Consider the following 17,085-nt stretch of genomic DNA (forward strand, 5'->3'; position numbering starts at 1 on the left):
CATTTGTAAGCCTGCTTGTATGCAATTTATGTCACTTTAAATGGATGTGGGATGAAGTGTAAAAAGTTATCCTAGCCCCCCCTGCGTGAATGGTCATGATTGCTATTCTTAGCTCATCTTCATGGTGCTCGGTTTTATAATTTTTTTAACTACCCCTTGATGGGTGGTAATTACCTATCTTAATGGACATGCTTATGTCCTAGGATGCTATGCGAGCATCATGTAGCTGAATTTATTCGGACACATGGCTTGAAGGAACACTTATTTTATTAGCCTTATAAAATTGAGCACACTATGCAAGGGTGGAAACATGCATCTTATTATTGTACTAGCATACATATTTCTTATTCTCCACATGGACCATTTCTCTTATGTATGCACACATTTTTTTCCATGGCCATCATTCTTCATGGTAGTCTCACAATTCATGATGCATTTCACACTCCCTAAGGAAACATCCCAAATTCTCCAAGGAAAAAAGGAGGTTCTTTGTACCCTTCAAGGCATGCCATATCATCTCTGAGTCAAAGAACTTAGTATACTCTTGTAAAATCACCATTTCAAGCATATTTTCTTCATTAAAAGGGGACCTACTTCTCTTGGGGTAGTTGTGAGGGGTAAAAGGTGGCAACATGGCACTTAATTTGAGAAAAGTAAAGTTTAAGTCAAAATACTCCAATAGACCAAAATGAATACACAAGAACACAAGTCAAACCTAAAATCATTAAAACAGTAAATCATTATACCAAGATCAAGGAAGTTGTCCACCTTTCCCAGCCCTTGGGAGGTCAAAGGTCAAATATTGAGGAATGTTGAGCATCTGAAGGAGAGCATTGGGTTTTCTAAGGCATCCTAATTTTCCTCCAAGTCCATTCAAGTAAATTTTTGAGGGAACATTGGACCTTTAAGGGAAATAGACCTCCTCTTGAATCAAGTTAAGCATCTCCAAGTTTGAAGTCACCTCCTTTTTTAGGGTTTTAAGCAATGTAGAACCAAATTAATGTAATGACTTAATCGACAAGCCTTTTGTGGATGACAGTCCAACCTTTCTTTAATATTTCTTAGAGATTTTTTAAGGACAAAAATGAGGAGAGATGTTGAGAGCCTCATTTATAAATAGCAAACTCACTTTCCTCCTAAATAATTGTTAATTGTTGAGGCCATTTTTTCAATATTGTGATTATTTTCATCCAGCTTTGGTGTCAACGTTAAAGTATCTTTTTCTTATCTCTTCTAGATATTTTTCAATGGAAATTTTTGTTAATTCAAGACTACTACAAGGCTATTGAGATTAATCCATTTGATGGGTAACTTACTCATGTGGAGGGATACATATAAGGGTGAATATATCACTTCTTCTTTGTTGGTGTGACATAAGTATTCATTGTCATTTTAGGACATACCCTAAGGTTCCTCAACAAATGTTTTATTTTATTTCATTCTGTAGTTCATATTCCTTTGGAGGGATATCTTCTAATAGGTATTTGTTTCATAAGTTATCTTGATCAAATAAAGAGGTAATTTTAACTTATAGAGTTCTACCTCTTTTCCCTAATCCATAATAATTGTATGACCAACTTAATAGGGGCATTCATCTTGACCCCAATAACACTAGTGGAGGTAAGGCATTTAACCCCTAATCCAATAACTAACCAATTTGTTTTTTCCAAAATTCAAGTTCTTGTATTTCATTTATTTATATTATTCAAAAAACCTAAAACTTAGAAAAATTCCAAAATAAAATATAGAAAAATCTAATTATCAAAAACAAAAAAAATAAATCTTGGAAAACCATTCATTTATTGTCTGGAAGAAAGTTAATGGATTATATTTTTGATCTAGACACATTTCTTGGGATTTGTGCCATATTGTTGGTCTAGCGTCCTAAGGAAGAAACAACCTTCTTGTTTTGTGATTTATAAGGTTATATAACATCATTTTGAGGGTTTTGAAGGTTTCTTCAAAATTATGAAATCTATTACAACAATATCTTCTTAGGGATTGTTAGGGCTGCTTACCTAGGTTTTCATGAGTGAGGTTGTTTCTAACCCCTTAAATCCATCAATACATTCTTGAAGTATTTGAATTACATATTATGAATATTTGGAAGTGCTTCAATCTAGCTTAGAGTTAAAAAATGTTTCATCTTGATTCATGCATTTTCCATTTTTGACCCTAGGGGGTTTGGACCCATTTTTTTCATGCAGGTTTGAATGAGACTGCTATATCTCATCTTTTACTTGCAATTTATCATAGATACATTGTATTTTCGTTTACATTTCAATACCCAATTTAGAACACCAAAGTATCCATCATCCTAGAATGTTTTCACACTTTTGGGTTGCTTCAAAGACACTCCAAATCTAGTATTTCTGCATTATTTGGTTATTTTACAGATCTAGAAAAGTAGGATAGAAAAAATCTTATCCAAATTATGTCACAAATCAAGTGGAAATCAATGATGTCTCATCTCACTTCATGTACTTACCCTTACCCCACTCTTGAGCATCAAATATAATCATTTTTTGTGTGTTTGGAGTGAGATTTGCATGATTGTCTCTATTTTATGTAGTTATCATTCATATATTAGACCTAGCATTTTGTTTCTACTAACTCCTAACATTCATAATACTTAGTTATTTAGGCACTATTATTTTAGTTTTGTTGGTGATGTGTATGCATATTTGGATACCCCTCATGGCCTTGTAAGAGTTGGCCCAAAATGAGAGGAGATTGCACTAAGGTGACAATAGGTGCATCTCCTATGTGCGTGCTACTTAGCACCTTGACCGACCCTTGCTAAGGTTGCTAATATGGTTAGTAACAAGGCTCAATGTGTTTTTCTATTACATTATCTACTATTTCATTTGAGTTATTTTATTAAAAATTAGATAAAGTACATAGTCTACAACTCTCCCCCTTTTACATCATTGTTTACAACTCTCCTCGTTTGACATTAATGAAAAAGGGATGCCCCCCTGAACTTGTGCTTCTGCTTAAGTACTTCATGACTAGATTAGATGAACATTACTCCAAAATTACGTTTGAGATATCCAAATGTCTCTTTGGGAAGGGGTTTTGTGAAAATATCTACAATCTAACCTTTTGTAAAAATATAATCCAACTTGATATTATGCTCTATTACTTGAAAGATACTTGATTTGAGTATGATTTTTTTTTTCGAGTGTATGGTACGAATTCTTGAAATATTTGTTGCACTTATGTTGTCGCAAATGATTGAGATTAGAAGATCACATTCTACCTTGATATCTCTTAATTCTTGCTTCACCCGAATAACTTTTGTGCAACATCATGTTGTTGATATATACTCAACCTCTACTCTAGATAAAGAATATGAAGGTTATTTCTTTCTCAACCAAGACACTATACTATTGCCCATAAATAATTCTCATCCACTTGTACTCTTCCTATCATTAACATTGTCTACCCAATCCACTTTTTTATATGTCTTTAGAGGAAAATGTTCACCTCTTAAGTACCACAAGTAATATTCTTTCATTGCCTACACATGAGTTTCTTTTGGTGCAACTCTCAACCATGCAACCAATCCTATTGCTTGCATAACGTTTGGCCTTGATGTTTTCACATACAGTGGGATACCAATCATTGGCTATACAATGTTTGATTTGATTCTATATATTCATCACCTTTACTTAATTTACATCCTATGACCATGGGTGTTGGCCGGTGCACAGTATTCCATTCTGAATTTATTCTCCATACCTTTGATATAATTGGTTTATGTAATGAATATGACTTTGTTGGATTGAAAAATTTCCAAACCAAGGAAAAATGATATCTCACCAAGTATATACATCTCAAAATCCTTCTACATTACCATTACAACATATTTCCAAATTTTGTTCATACAGCCTCCAAAAATGATATTATCTACATAAACAATGACAATCAATTAGTTCTCTCCTTTTATCTTGATGTATATATCATTTTAAATAATTCCTCTTTTAAATTGTTGTTTTTGTACATATTTTCCAAGTCCTCATTACTAGGGCCGGGGAGTTTGCTTTAGCCCATAAAGTTCTTTTTTCATTTTTCACTTATTTTTTGAGAATAAGAACCCTTAAGGTTGTTCAATATATAATTATTCCTCTAGATTTCATTGATAAAGGCTTACTTGAGATCCACTTGATATACTTTGAAGTTCCTTAAACCCAAAAATGCCAAAAACATTATGATAGCTTATAGTAATGCAACCAGGGCAAAGGTTTCTTTAAATGTTAGGTAAAATTGACTCGGGGTTTGAGTCAAGGTTGACCTAGTTAAATAGTAGTGGTTTTGGGCACATGGTATAGTGTACCCATGGTATTATGGACCATGGTATTGCATTTAATGGAGCCTATAAAAGGATGGGAATACTTCATTGTAATGTAGGACTCGAGGTGAGTGGTGAAGGCTCACTTGGCCGGATTGACTAGTGTTTTGGCCAATGCTAATGAGATGTCATTGGGTTGGGTTTTTCCCCAGATTTGGGGTTTCCCTGGATAAATATTATGTGTATTTTTGCTAGTTATTTTATTATTCCTCTCTGTAAATCTTGGTAAATCTCAGTAATAATTTATCTCTCTGTTGTAAATTTCTTAACAACTAGTATCAGAGGTAAGTTGGCTTTAGAAGGATGTTTTTTGTTTCCAAGGATTTGTATTGGCCTGGTAGATAGAGATATAATTAATTTTTTCTTGTAGATCTAGATTAAAAGCCATATATTGTGAAGCAAAGTTGCACACTATTGGGTCATGAGAGATTCAGTGGATGAGGAGGATATGTGCACGTGGATTAATTAATTGATGAACCATGTACCTGAAAAGAACGCCTAGATAACTGGCGGTTACAGCAGTTGGTGACCCATGTAATTCGATAGATGGGTTCTTTTTATATGGACATTGATGTCATATGTACAAAGACAACAACAAGGGTAAACAAAAAAAAATATTATAATGGAGTGAAATTTTTAATTTGCATGTAAATGGGCATATTGCTATAAGACCTGGTAAGGCATGCATACCCCTGGGTAATTACTGGTAAAGTCTGGGTTAGACCTAGGTAATAGGGGGATGTCGGGTTAACAAATCCCGGGTAAAAACTTTGAAGGGGGTAAGGGCTAGAGTGAGCGAGATTGTCTCACTTAGCAGGTTTTGGCTGGATTTAGTCAAGGAATCCTAAGTCAAGTTTAAGGGGGAATTGTTAGGTAAAGTTGACTCGGGGTTTGAGTCAAGGTTGACCTAGTTAAATAGTAGTGGTTTTGGGCACATGGTATGGTGTATCCATGGTATTATGGACTGTGGTATTGCATTTAATGGAGCCTATAAAAGGTTGGGAATACTTCATTGTAATGTAGGCCTCGAGGTGAGTGGTGAAGGCTCACTTGGTCGGATTGACCAAGGTTTTGGCCAATGCTAATGAGATGTCATTGGGTTGGGTTTTTCCCCAGACTTGGGGTTTTCCTGGATAAATATTATGTGTATTGTTGCTGGTTATTTTATTATTCCTCTCTATAAATGTTGGTAAATCTTAGTAATAATTTATCTCTCTGGTGTAAATTACTTAACATTAAAATCAATACCTTCATCAACAATGGATTCAAATTTTCCCAAACCTTCATCATCTTTCTTTATGTAGCACTTTCTCTTGGAAACTTCAAAGTATTTTACTTTCATTGGTCTACCCTTCCATAATTCATAAGTTGTTTTTTTGTTGGTAACTCTATTTTCCCCTCTATTCATAATGTAGATTGTGATGTTGACCACTTTTCTCCAAAATCTAGATAATAATTTTTCTTCATTCAACATTGTTCTAGCCATCACTTATATATTTTGACTCTTCCTTTCTCATTCAACATTTCTCTAGCCTTCTCTTGTATAGTTTATTCTTCCTTTCCACCTTTCCATTATGTTGTGTTGTTTTTGCAGCTAAAAAATGTCTCTTTATTCCATGAAACTCACAAAACTCTTCAAATTCATTTGAGATAAATTCACCTCCTTGATTTGATCTCAAGCACTTGATTTTTAAATCAATTTCATTTTCAACCAAGGATTTAAAATTTTTAAACCTATCAAATGTTTCTGATTTTTCTTTGTGGAATGCAACCCAAGTCGTTCTTGAGTATTCATTAATAAGCAACATTAAGTATTTTTCACCTTGTAGACTTTGTGTTCTTGTAATCCCATAAATATTTGTATGAACAAGTTCCAATGGATTCATTGTTGAGTACTCCTTTCCCTTCATGCTTGTTCTTGTTTTCTTCCCATGCTAACATTGTTTGCAAATAATGTTTGAAGGTTTTTTATATTTGGTATGTCTCTCACTGATTTTTGATTGTTGATTTTCACTAGATATCAAATTTCATGTGGCCCATTCTTCTATGCCATAACCAACTTTCATTTATTTATTCCACATAACATTGTTCTCCCTTAATATCATTTAAGAAATATACCTTATTTGATGTTCTATTTGCATCTACAACTAATTGTCATGTGCCTCCATTCCCTATCTCATAACCTTGAGAATGAAATGTGAGTGTGACCTTGATCACACATTTAACTAACAATAAGAAGATTATGTTTTGGACCTTCAACACAAGACATTTTATGTTTTGTATTTCAATTATTGATATTGAGAATACCTTTTCCAACTATCCTTGCAGCAGGATTATCTCCAAATTTTCCATTGCCTCCATTAACATTTTCCAAAGTGAGAAACTTTTTCTTGTCACCTATCATGTGGCTTGAGCATCCACTTTCAATGTATCATTGGTTTCCTTTTTTTTAGGCATGAAGTTTAGTTTCTACAAACATCCTCCTTTATCTCTTCTCACTTCTCTTCTTTTTCTGAACTATTGCAACTCTTTGGCAAGGGTATCTTCCTCCTTGTTTTGTCTATGAGATTCTATAAGATCAATTTTACAAAAAAGTGTTATGTGCCCATATTTATTTCACTTATAACATACAAAATTTTAATAAAATTATGGGGGGAAATGAATTATAGTTTCTATTTGAAAACCCATAAGTACTTCTATTTTTATTCAACACATGATTATTTCTTGCATCTGTTGTATAATCTATTGCTTTACGACCAAAGTCATCACACAAAAAACAATTACAAAAGAAGGATTTTTGGTACTGAGTTGTGTGAGGTCCCTTGGATGGAAAACGTCTTCTAAATTTTTCCTTGGTGTACTTGTGAGAAAGGTAAAGTTTCTACGAGGCTTCATTTTTTCTTCATGTTGCCTTGATTTTTTATGGAGCTTTTGAGAAAATCAACATATCTTTATATTTTCCTCATTAACTTTCTTTGATTGCTTTGTATCCTAAGAATTTAAATTGTCTTTAGGAGTCTTATGATTCATATCATAGAAAAGACCAATGTTGATGAACGGTGACCTTTGATAATTGATAATATCATCTAATATTTCTATGCTCATTTCAAACTTCAAGCTTTTATTCAACTAAGCAATTGACTTCTATAGTTCCTTTCTGAAGGAAATAATTTTAGCTTCCAACTTCTTACAATTTTCTTCATTTTGCTTCAAATGAACTCTCACAACTTATTTTGTTATTTTTCCCTCTTCTAGTTGAATCTTGTTGCTAATAGTCTTCTATGTTTTTTTAAGGATTTGTGACATATTTTCTTTTGCATCACAATCCTCCTCTTCAAATTTTTCTAGTTGCTCCTTTCGTTTTTTTTTTTGAAGCTTCATTACCCCCCTTAAGGCACAAATGAGTTCTTGTTTAAGATCCAACTCCCCATATGTTTCATCATTTTCCGATATATCAAAATTTGTTTTGATTTCCATGGCTTTTATTTCTATTGAGAAACCTTATTGACTAGCTACGTGTTATTATGAGATCTACCTTCTTGTGGTCAAATTGTTTCTAAAGGAGCCAACTTTGATACCATTTGTTGATCACACAATTATACTAAAATAGAGGGGGTGAATCAATTTAAGACAAATTTTACTTATTTAAATATTCGTGAGCCATAAGAATACAATCACATATGAGCTCTAGTTGCTGCAGAACATGGAAGACAAGATTTACATGGAAACCTTTTGAGAAGAAAACCACACAAATTCATTTGTAATGTTTTATAGATGCAAACCTACTATTACAAATATTTTTAGGCACCAACCTACTAGAGAACCAATCCCAACTAGTACAAATCCTAGTAGGCACCAACATACTCTTATATATCTTTGTAAAAACCAATCTACTAAAGACATCAATTCCCAATGTTGCAAATATTCGTAGGCACCAACATATTAGAGACACCAATCCCCACTGCTACAAATATTTGTAGGCACTGACCTACTAAAGATACCAATCTCCAATATTAAAAACCAACTTAGTAAGAGAAACCAATCCCTTTGTTTAAGCAACAACCCTCAATTCTAAAAATGATAGAGGGTTTTCTAAAAAAACCAATTCTTAGGAAATATCGAAAATAGGTAAGTCAAAAGTTGAAACAGGATTGAGTTTGACTTGTAATTTAATCTCATGCCATGAAAAATTGTTTGCTAATCGTATTGATATGAAAAATGTAAGTTTTTTAACTATCAAATTTAAATGGAGGAAAGATAATCCAAAGGTAAATAAACAAATAAGAATGATAACAATGTTATCGACTTAATGAGAAATTATCGAGCTTTTTTTCTTGGAGGTCACAACAATTTATGATTTTAATGCAGATTTTGAAAAGTAGTGATGCAACATCCCTCTTTTTCATTTCAGGGTTAAAATTCCAACATTTTTAAACCATGATATTGAAAACCAAATATCATGATTATTTAAGGCATGGCAAACCATGTTGAAATGAAAAAGCGGTGATGCAACATCACTTTCTTTTGTAGGGTTAAAATTCAAACAATTTTCAATCATGGCATTTAAAAACAAATATCATGACTATGAGAGACATGAACAAATGCACCGAAATTCGAAAATGGTGATGCAGTATCACCACACTTTTTCTAGGGTTAAAATTCAAACATTTTCCAACCATGGAGTTAAAGACCAAATATCATGACTACCAAAATTTTTTAAAATCATCAGTTAAAGTTTATTTATTTATTTTTTGTAATGTCTCTTTCTTAAGTGTTTTTTTCAAAATTTTCTAACATTTATCTTATTTTATATTATTTTTTCAAATTGCAGTCTTGACCATTGGTACGATCGAAAATAAAAAAAACCATAAAGTCAACTATAAATCTAAAAGTGGTATTACATCGTTTTTGTTTAATCATTAATTCATTATCTTTTAATAAATTATATTTTAAAAATTAAGAAAAAATTGTAAATAATTTTTCTAAGTGGGAAAAATGAATTTAAAAAATTGAATAAAACAAATCGTGTTTTTATTCTTAAAAAATGGAAAAGTGTTATTTTTTTAAAATGAAGCAAAAAAACATTTTTTTAAAAGCAAAAAAACATTTTTTTAAAAGTTTTCTCAAAATCCAAAAAATATCAAAAGAAAATCTTCAATAATAATAATAATAATAATAATAAAACACTTAAAAATATATTATTTTCAATTATTAATATATTTTTAAATAAATAAATAAAATAAAACTATATATATATATATATATATATATATATATATATATATATATATATATATATATATATATATATATCCCCAAGGAAATATCTGGGCAGATCTAGTCGAAGGGATCACGTCCCATTGATTTATTAGCAGAGCCTAGCCCCAAGGGCGTAGAGGAGATTTGACCTTGTGACCTCCCATTAGTGAGGTGCTTAGCTACAAGAACTCAACCAATTGAGCTAACTCTTGAGGCTAAAACAAATATATGTGTGTGTATCAAAAAATTTATATAGAATTTAATGGAAAAAACAAAAATGAAATTAGAAAACAAAAAGAAGAAAAATAAATTAATAAATGGGGAAGGGATATGTCCAACATCTCACCACACCCACCATGCTTGGTTTGTGCGGCCAAAACAATTTTAGGTTCCAATTTCTTGCAATTTTCATGTTTTTCCTTCAACTTGAATCTAATAATTTCTTTTGTCCTTTTTCCCTATTACAATTGAATCTTTAGGCTCATAATAGTCTTCTTTATTTCTTCAAGGCTTTGTGACATCTTTTCTTTTGCATCACAATCCTCTGCTTCATGTTTTTGTAGTTTCTCAATTTGTTTCAAATTATTTTTCTTAAGATTTTTTTTTATTTTTTATTTTTCTTAAGGAACAAATTAGTTCTTCTAAAAGAGTCATCTCCCCATTTATTACTTATTTGAACATTAATGAGCCATAAGAAATCAATCACATATGAGATCTATTAGTTACAAAATATGGAACACAATATTTATGTGGAAACCCTTTCAGGAGAAAACTACAAAATTTCTTTTAAAATTATTTGTAAGCACCAACGTACTATTACAAATATTTGCAGGTATCAACCTCTTGGATATACCAATCCCCATTGGTACAAACCCTAGTAGGCATCAACCTACCCTTTCAAATATTTGTAGAAACTAATCTATTGAAGACACGAATCCACATAATCACAAATATTTGTAGGAACTAACCTATTCAAGACATCAATCCCCATTGATACAAATATGCGTAGGCACCAACATATTGGAGACACCGATCCCAAATACTAAGCGCCGAATTAGTAAGAGACACAATTCCCTTTGTTTGGGCAATAACCCTCAGTCACAATTTGAATGATACCCATGGAATATCTCAGAATTCCCACTAAAATTTCCAAGTTTGTTTAAGTTTATTACAAAGGCATTTCGTCAAATAGTTTTCATACATATGGTTATGTGTGTATTCTTTTATATTTATTTTTTAAAAAACATATACAATGTCAAATAGGTGTTATAAAATACTTAAAACAATAATATATAACTTGTATTAAACTCAGAATTGTACATACCACTGATAGGCGCTTGCATCAACAATATAACTCTTCTTTCCCTTCTAGAAATAACTTATAAAAGTCCCACCAATAAATGGATTCCTTCAGAGTTGATAATAATGTAGGTTAAACCCTAAGTCTAGTAGCATAGACCAAAGAATTGTCTCCACACACAACAATACAACTCAACTCTAAAGAACTTGACCCAAAGAGTTGGTATGACACTTGACAATAATTTTGGCCTCCCACTTGAGAAAAATAATGCACAAAAAATGACCCATAGTCATAGAGAATACCCTATCCCAAAGACAGAGGTTGAAATTCATAATGATGCCAAACTTATTCCCTGCATAAAAAGATAATTTCCCTTCGTTATGACTATTCGTGACTCTCCATTTAATGGTGCTCTCAGCCTCCTAAATGACTCAGGCTTGGCCACCCAAAAAAGAAGATGAACTCAACCCAATACTCCAACAACAAAAAAATGATAACTCAAACCTAATGTAGCCCATAAGTTAGCCTGTATAGAAGAGTAGGGAACACTAAAAGACATATTATAAAATCAATTGACAACACTTCGAGATTTTCTCCATTTATGTCAATGTTTTCTTCTTCATCAATAATGAAGTGAAATGTTGGAACGTGAGTGATTCCACTCCAATACTATCTAGGTTGTATAGTTTCAACACCAAAAACAACAACCAAAATGAGGGTTTTTAGAACCCTAGACTCTCTTCTTAAGATCTCACCAAAATCTATTTTTCAAGTGATCAGATGTGAGAATGAGGAGAGACTCCTCATTTCCTTTTTTTATAACTCACTCAACCCTTTTGTCACCCTTTTACCTTGTATTTTAATAAGGTCACTTAACATACTGGGTTTTCTTACTTTATAATTTGAAAGTGACTTTTCGTTAGTCTAGGACCAATGCCTCCTTTTCTCCACTTTAACTTTACTAAGGTTTTCTCCTAGGCGAATTGTGTTCCCTTCATTCATTTTCCTTGTCCTCCTACAAGAACTTAATTAGGCTAGCGGAATCTCCCCCTTATGTCTCCTAAGTGGATGGGGAAATTATAGTCCTCCCTACCCAAGGTTGCTTGTTGCCAAGAAAATTAAATCTAGAATGTTAGATCACCCATTCTCCTTGCCATGTGGAATCTTCGATAGATAAATTCTTCCATTTAACTAGGTACTCTTTAATCATTATGTTCCTTAAATTTCATTCTCTTACCTCCAAAATTTCTTTTGGAACCAGAATCAATGACCCTTATTTGTCTTATGGAAGAAACTCAATAGAAGTGACAATGTGCTACCCTAGATCCTTCTTGAGGCATAAAACATGGAAGACATTATGTGTTTTTCACCCCTTCGGAAGCTCTATCTCGTATGCCACCTCTCCTATACACTTGGAAAACTTGTAGGGTCCATAAGATCTGGGATTCAATTTCTCTTCCCCTTTCGTTTTAAGTGATGATTTCTAGTAGGCACGTAGATGAAGATATACCAGGTCCCTACTTCAATGCTACACTCCACTTGATGCCTATCTACATAAACCTTTTGTTGATTCTGAGCCATCTAAAAATTATCTTTGAGTCAGAGTATGTCCTGGTTCTCTTGAATCCAATCCTTAGCTTTAGGTTCCTCATTGTCTCCAAACAACAAATCCAAAAATGTTGGTGCATCATACCCATACAAGACTTTGAAGGGTGTCATCCCCATTGACATGTAAGTGGTGTTATAACAATGATCTCCTAAGTGTAACCACATTATCTAGGATTTTTATTGGCCTTACACATAGTTTCTAATAAATCCCTCCAACAATTTTTTGACTATCTTTTACTGCCCATCTGTTTGTGGGTGGTAACTAGTACTTAGAGTTAATGTTGTTCCAACCAACCTAAACAATCCCTGCCAAAACCCTCCCATGAATCTATTATCCATGTCGCTAACAATGGTCTTTGGAGGCTCGTGCAATCATAATATATCTTTAAAAAATAACTTTGCTACCTATGTTGTTGAATATCAGCAAGGGATGGTGAATAAGTGTACCCATTTTGTGGGCCTATCAATTTCCACATAAATGCAGTCCTTCCCCTACACTTGAGGTAACCTTGTAATGAAATCCATCGAAATGTTTTCCCATTTTTTCTCTAGATTGGGAAGTGGCTAGAGTAACCTTTCTTGATGAGTGTGTCTACTTTATTTTGTTAGAAAATGTTGCAATCCATCACGAATATCAATACATCCATCTTAAATCCCTTTGAAATAAATATTTCCCTAATTTTCCTGTAAGTTTTCAAATATCTAGGGTGCCCCGCCTGTGGTGAGTTGTGCATTGAATGCATGATGTTTTCCTAAGTTAATACTTTAGTACTAGGTAGATCCTGTCTCTGTAATAAATGATGTAATCAATAACGTGGTATTTATTGTCCCAGATCAGTCCATAAAGGATTTCACAAGGAGACTTGTTCTTGAAGTACTCGATCGATAAAAGATATTTCCAATTAGATGAAATCTCCATGAGGGAGAGAGTAGGTGCTATTCTGGAAAGAGCATTAGTACCACATTTTTCTTGCCCTTGACATACTCAATCTCAAAATTATATGCATGAATTTTACTGATCCACTTTGTTGTCTCTCACTCAACTCTTTCTACTCCATGAGGAACCTTAAGTTGTTATTGTTTGTCTTCAACTTAAACATATTCCCCGCCAAGTATTGTCTAAATTTGGTCAATGTATGCATGATGACCAACATCTCGTTATCATATATCAAGTAATGACACTCATATTCCTTGAGTTTGTAGTACTCAAAATCAATAGGATGTTTATTTTGCATCAACATGACTCCTATCCCCATTTGTAAAGCATCACACTTAAGCACAAATGGTTGAGTGAGGTATGGTAAAGATAGCACATGACATTAACTCATCACTTGTTTCATCTTCTTAAAGGTCTAATGTGCTTCATTTGTCCAATTGAAATCTCCTTTCTTAGTGAAGTATGTAAGAGGTGTCATCAATCGTGAGAACCCCTTAACAAAATTCCTGTAATAAGTGCATAGGCCTAGGAAGATTTTCAACTTTGTCACATTCCAGGGGGTAGGCCACTCGATGATTTCCCTGATCTTTTCCTAATACTAATTGACCCCATCTCCCATAATCATATGCCCTAAATAAATAATCTCAGTCATACCAAACTCATGTTTGGAGGTTTTTGCATAAAGCTGCAGTTCTTCTAAAATTCCCAACATCATTGTCTAAGTGCTTGAAATTTTCTTCCCAAGTCCTGCTATAAATGAGTATGTCATCAAAGAAAACCAACATAAATTTCTATAATCATTTATTGAGCACATGGTTCATGTAGGGCTGAAATGTAGCAGGGTCATTGGTTAGCCCAAATGGCATAACCAAGAACTCATAGTTCCCATAACATCACCAAAAATAAATATTCAGGATGTCCTTTCATGAACTTTGATCTCGTGGTAGCCTAAGTGAAGATTTATCTTCAAAAAATATTTTACTCCCTTCAACTCATCCATCAGCTCATAAATCCTCAAACTTGGATACCGGTTCTTGTTTGTTTTCTTATTAAGTGCCTGGTAATCGATAAAAATCCTCAAGGTTCTGTTAGGGTCCTATAAATATAGGATTCTTGTGTTTTGAATAAGTTTTCATCCCACCGGGATATTGTAGAAAGATATTTTTCATTTCAAGTTTGTCTAGCTCAAAATAAATGAAAAGAAAAAAATGAAAAAAAAACAAAAAAATAGAAAATAAAAAGGGGGATAAAAGAAAAAATGTGTGAAATAAAAGAATAAAAAATATTAAAAAAATAAAATAATAACCCCTATGGCACACCAGTTAAAATTCCTCTTGAAAATTTATATTAAAATTTGATTTATATGTATTTTTCATAAAATATAGGTTAATGTTTATTACCGCATGATACAATGTTTTTGTCATTTTATAAATAATGTCTATCCACGATTTAATGGTCGAGATCACTCCCGCTTGGATCAACGGCGAGAGGATGATTTCAGACCCACCCGCACTATCGACGGTTAACAGAGGGGGGGGGGTCCCCTCCTAAAACCACTTGCCGCTCACCCCCCCTGAATACCACCATCTCCTCCACACTTCTTCCCGTCACCTCCACCCATCCCCTCATGCCACTTTTCCTCCCCTCCACCCTACATGTCACTGCCACCTCATCCCTTCTCCATGTCATCATCCTTCCACATCATCTGACCGTTGGGACATTTAAATGACCCGCCAATCGAACGTTATACATTTAATTCCTCTCGCTAAAATCAACCTATTTTAAATCAATGACTCCCGCTTCTGAAATGATAATTGTTCTGTTACAATCCCCCTGCATTTCCATTATAAAACCACCCTAGGAGCCTGCATTCATTTCCTTCCATGTTTTTTCAGCTTGTACAAGTCATTATTGAGTCAATCTAAAGCTACTAACCACCTTTTTCTAGTAATTTATATGCAGAATTTGACAGATTCACCACTTTGGTAACCCTGTTTTTCTTGCTCATCTTCAATTCAAAATGTCAACAGAGAAGGGTAAAGGAAATATGGTTGAGGAAGACCCCATGATTCCCCCTGTCCTAGACCTTAACAAAACTTCCCTGATCGACACCCAATTCAAGATTGATGAGACTGATTGTGATTTTGACCTATACGAACTTCACAATTGGGAAAATTATAAATACTTTGATCACAACAATGATTTGAGAATTTGGGAATCCTTTCTTCCTGAATTAATTTTCCCTCAAACCCATTTCTTCCTAAATTATCCACCTGGTGTCACCTCTGATACATCCCCACTAAGAAAGCAGTGATTGCCTAGAATGATGAAATTATTTTTCCATTTCTCCTGAACGAATTTTCCAAGCCTTGCAAATAAATCCCCAAGCCTCCCTGCATCCATTTTCCACTGACTCATTAATGGAGTTGTACAAAAAGGTTACATTTCCCCAGAGAGCTCATATCTTTGAGTGTTTTCTCCCTAAAAATGTTGAATTACCCAAAACGAACCTCCCATACCCTGTTTCCATTTTCCCAAAGATGTCAAAATAGGTAATTTCCATGGTGACTCGCTTACTTTGTTATTATATAGATCAGTGGGTTGATGAAGTAGTTTTAGGATTCTTGTTAGTATTCGTATCTGATGCCATCCATAATCAATTTATGAAATTCAAAGTTGAAGGAGTGTTTAAATATCAATCATTGTTAGTATATCTTATGTTATATTATCAAGCAGATAGATTCAAATTTCAGTTGCAGAAGATGGACGAGCAGGGTAACCCTTTGTCAGTTATCCATTGGACTTCACTGGTCAGGAGGAATTTAGAGGAATACACTTATAAAAATTTTGTGGACCAGTTTCTTCACACTTCGTTGTGTCTATTATGCAGTGACATTATACCAAGGATATCTCCATAAATTAAGAAGGTCTTACACCTCCCAGAATAGTTAAATGTTGGATACTGGTATTTATACCAGAACTACACAAAGATCAGAATTTATGGATGTGAAATCCCTCATATAGACTACCATTTTTTGTGCTAGAGAGAATATTTTATTTAGAGTATGCCAAATAGATGTTGAATATGGATGAACTACATTTTGTGTCCAACAAAAATAAATCACAGTTCAAGCTAAAAGCACAAGTTGGCCCATACATTGTAAAGACCAGAGAACTGCAAAGGAGGTGGAGGTAGTTCTGAAACATATGAGGCTCAAGCTCAGTTTCACATGGTCCTATGACCCCTTGTGAGTAGTCTCTAAGCTGAGAGTTGAACAAAAAAGTACTCCATATCCTCATACACCAAGGTCAGAGATAAAACAGTATGCTGACCAGGAGGAATGGGCAGAAAACACATTGCAGGAGGATGAAGAGCAGCTGGTTAGTCAGACTTCATTACAAACTCCCATTCCTAAATAAAAATAAAGAACGAGGCCAAGGGAAGCATGTCTCCCACTGACTCAGAAACACAAGCTGTAGATTTTATAGTTTTCAAGAGAAGGAAGAAAGACCCACATACCACAAATAAAACTGATAGCAGAGCTAGTCCTCAAGTGGTTATGATTCAGGAAGAATATTATGAGGAAAGGGATACAGAGGAGCAGACTACTTTGGTTTTGACAGGTA

Source organism: Pinus tabuliformis, chromosome 7, assembly GCF_031772625.1.
Source record: "Pinus tabuliformis cultivar Carrire ecotype Pingquan chromosome 7, CPIR1, whole genome shotgun sequence".
Lineage (NCBI taxonomy): Eukaryota > Viridiplantae > Streptophyta > Pinopsida > Pinales > Pinaceae > Pinus > Pinus tabuliformis.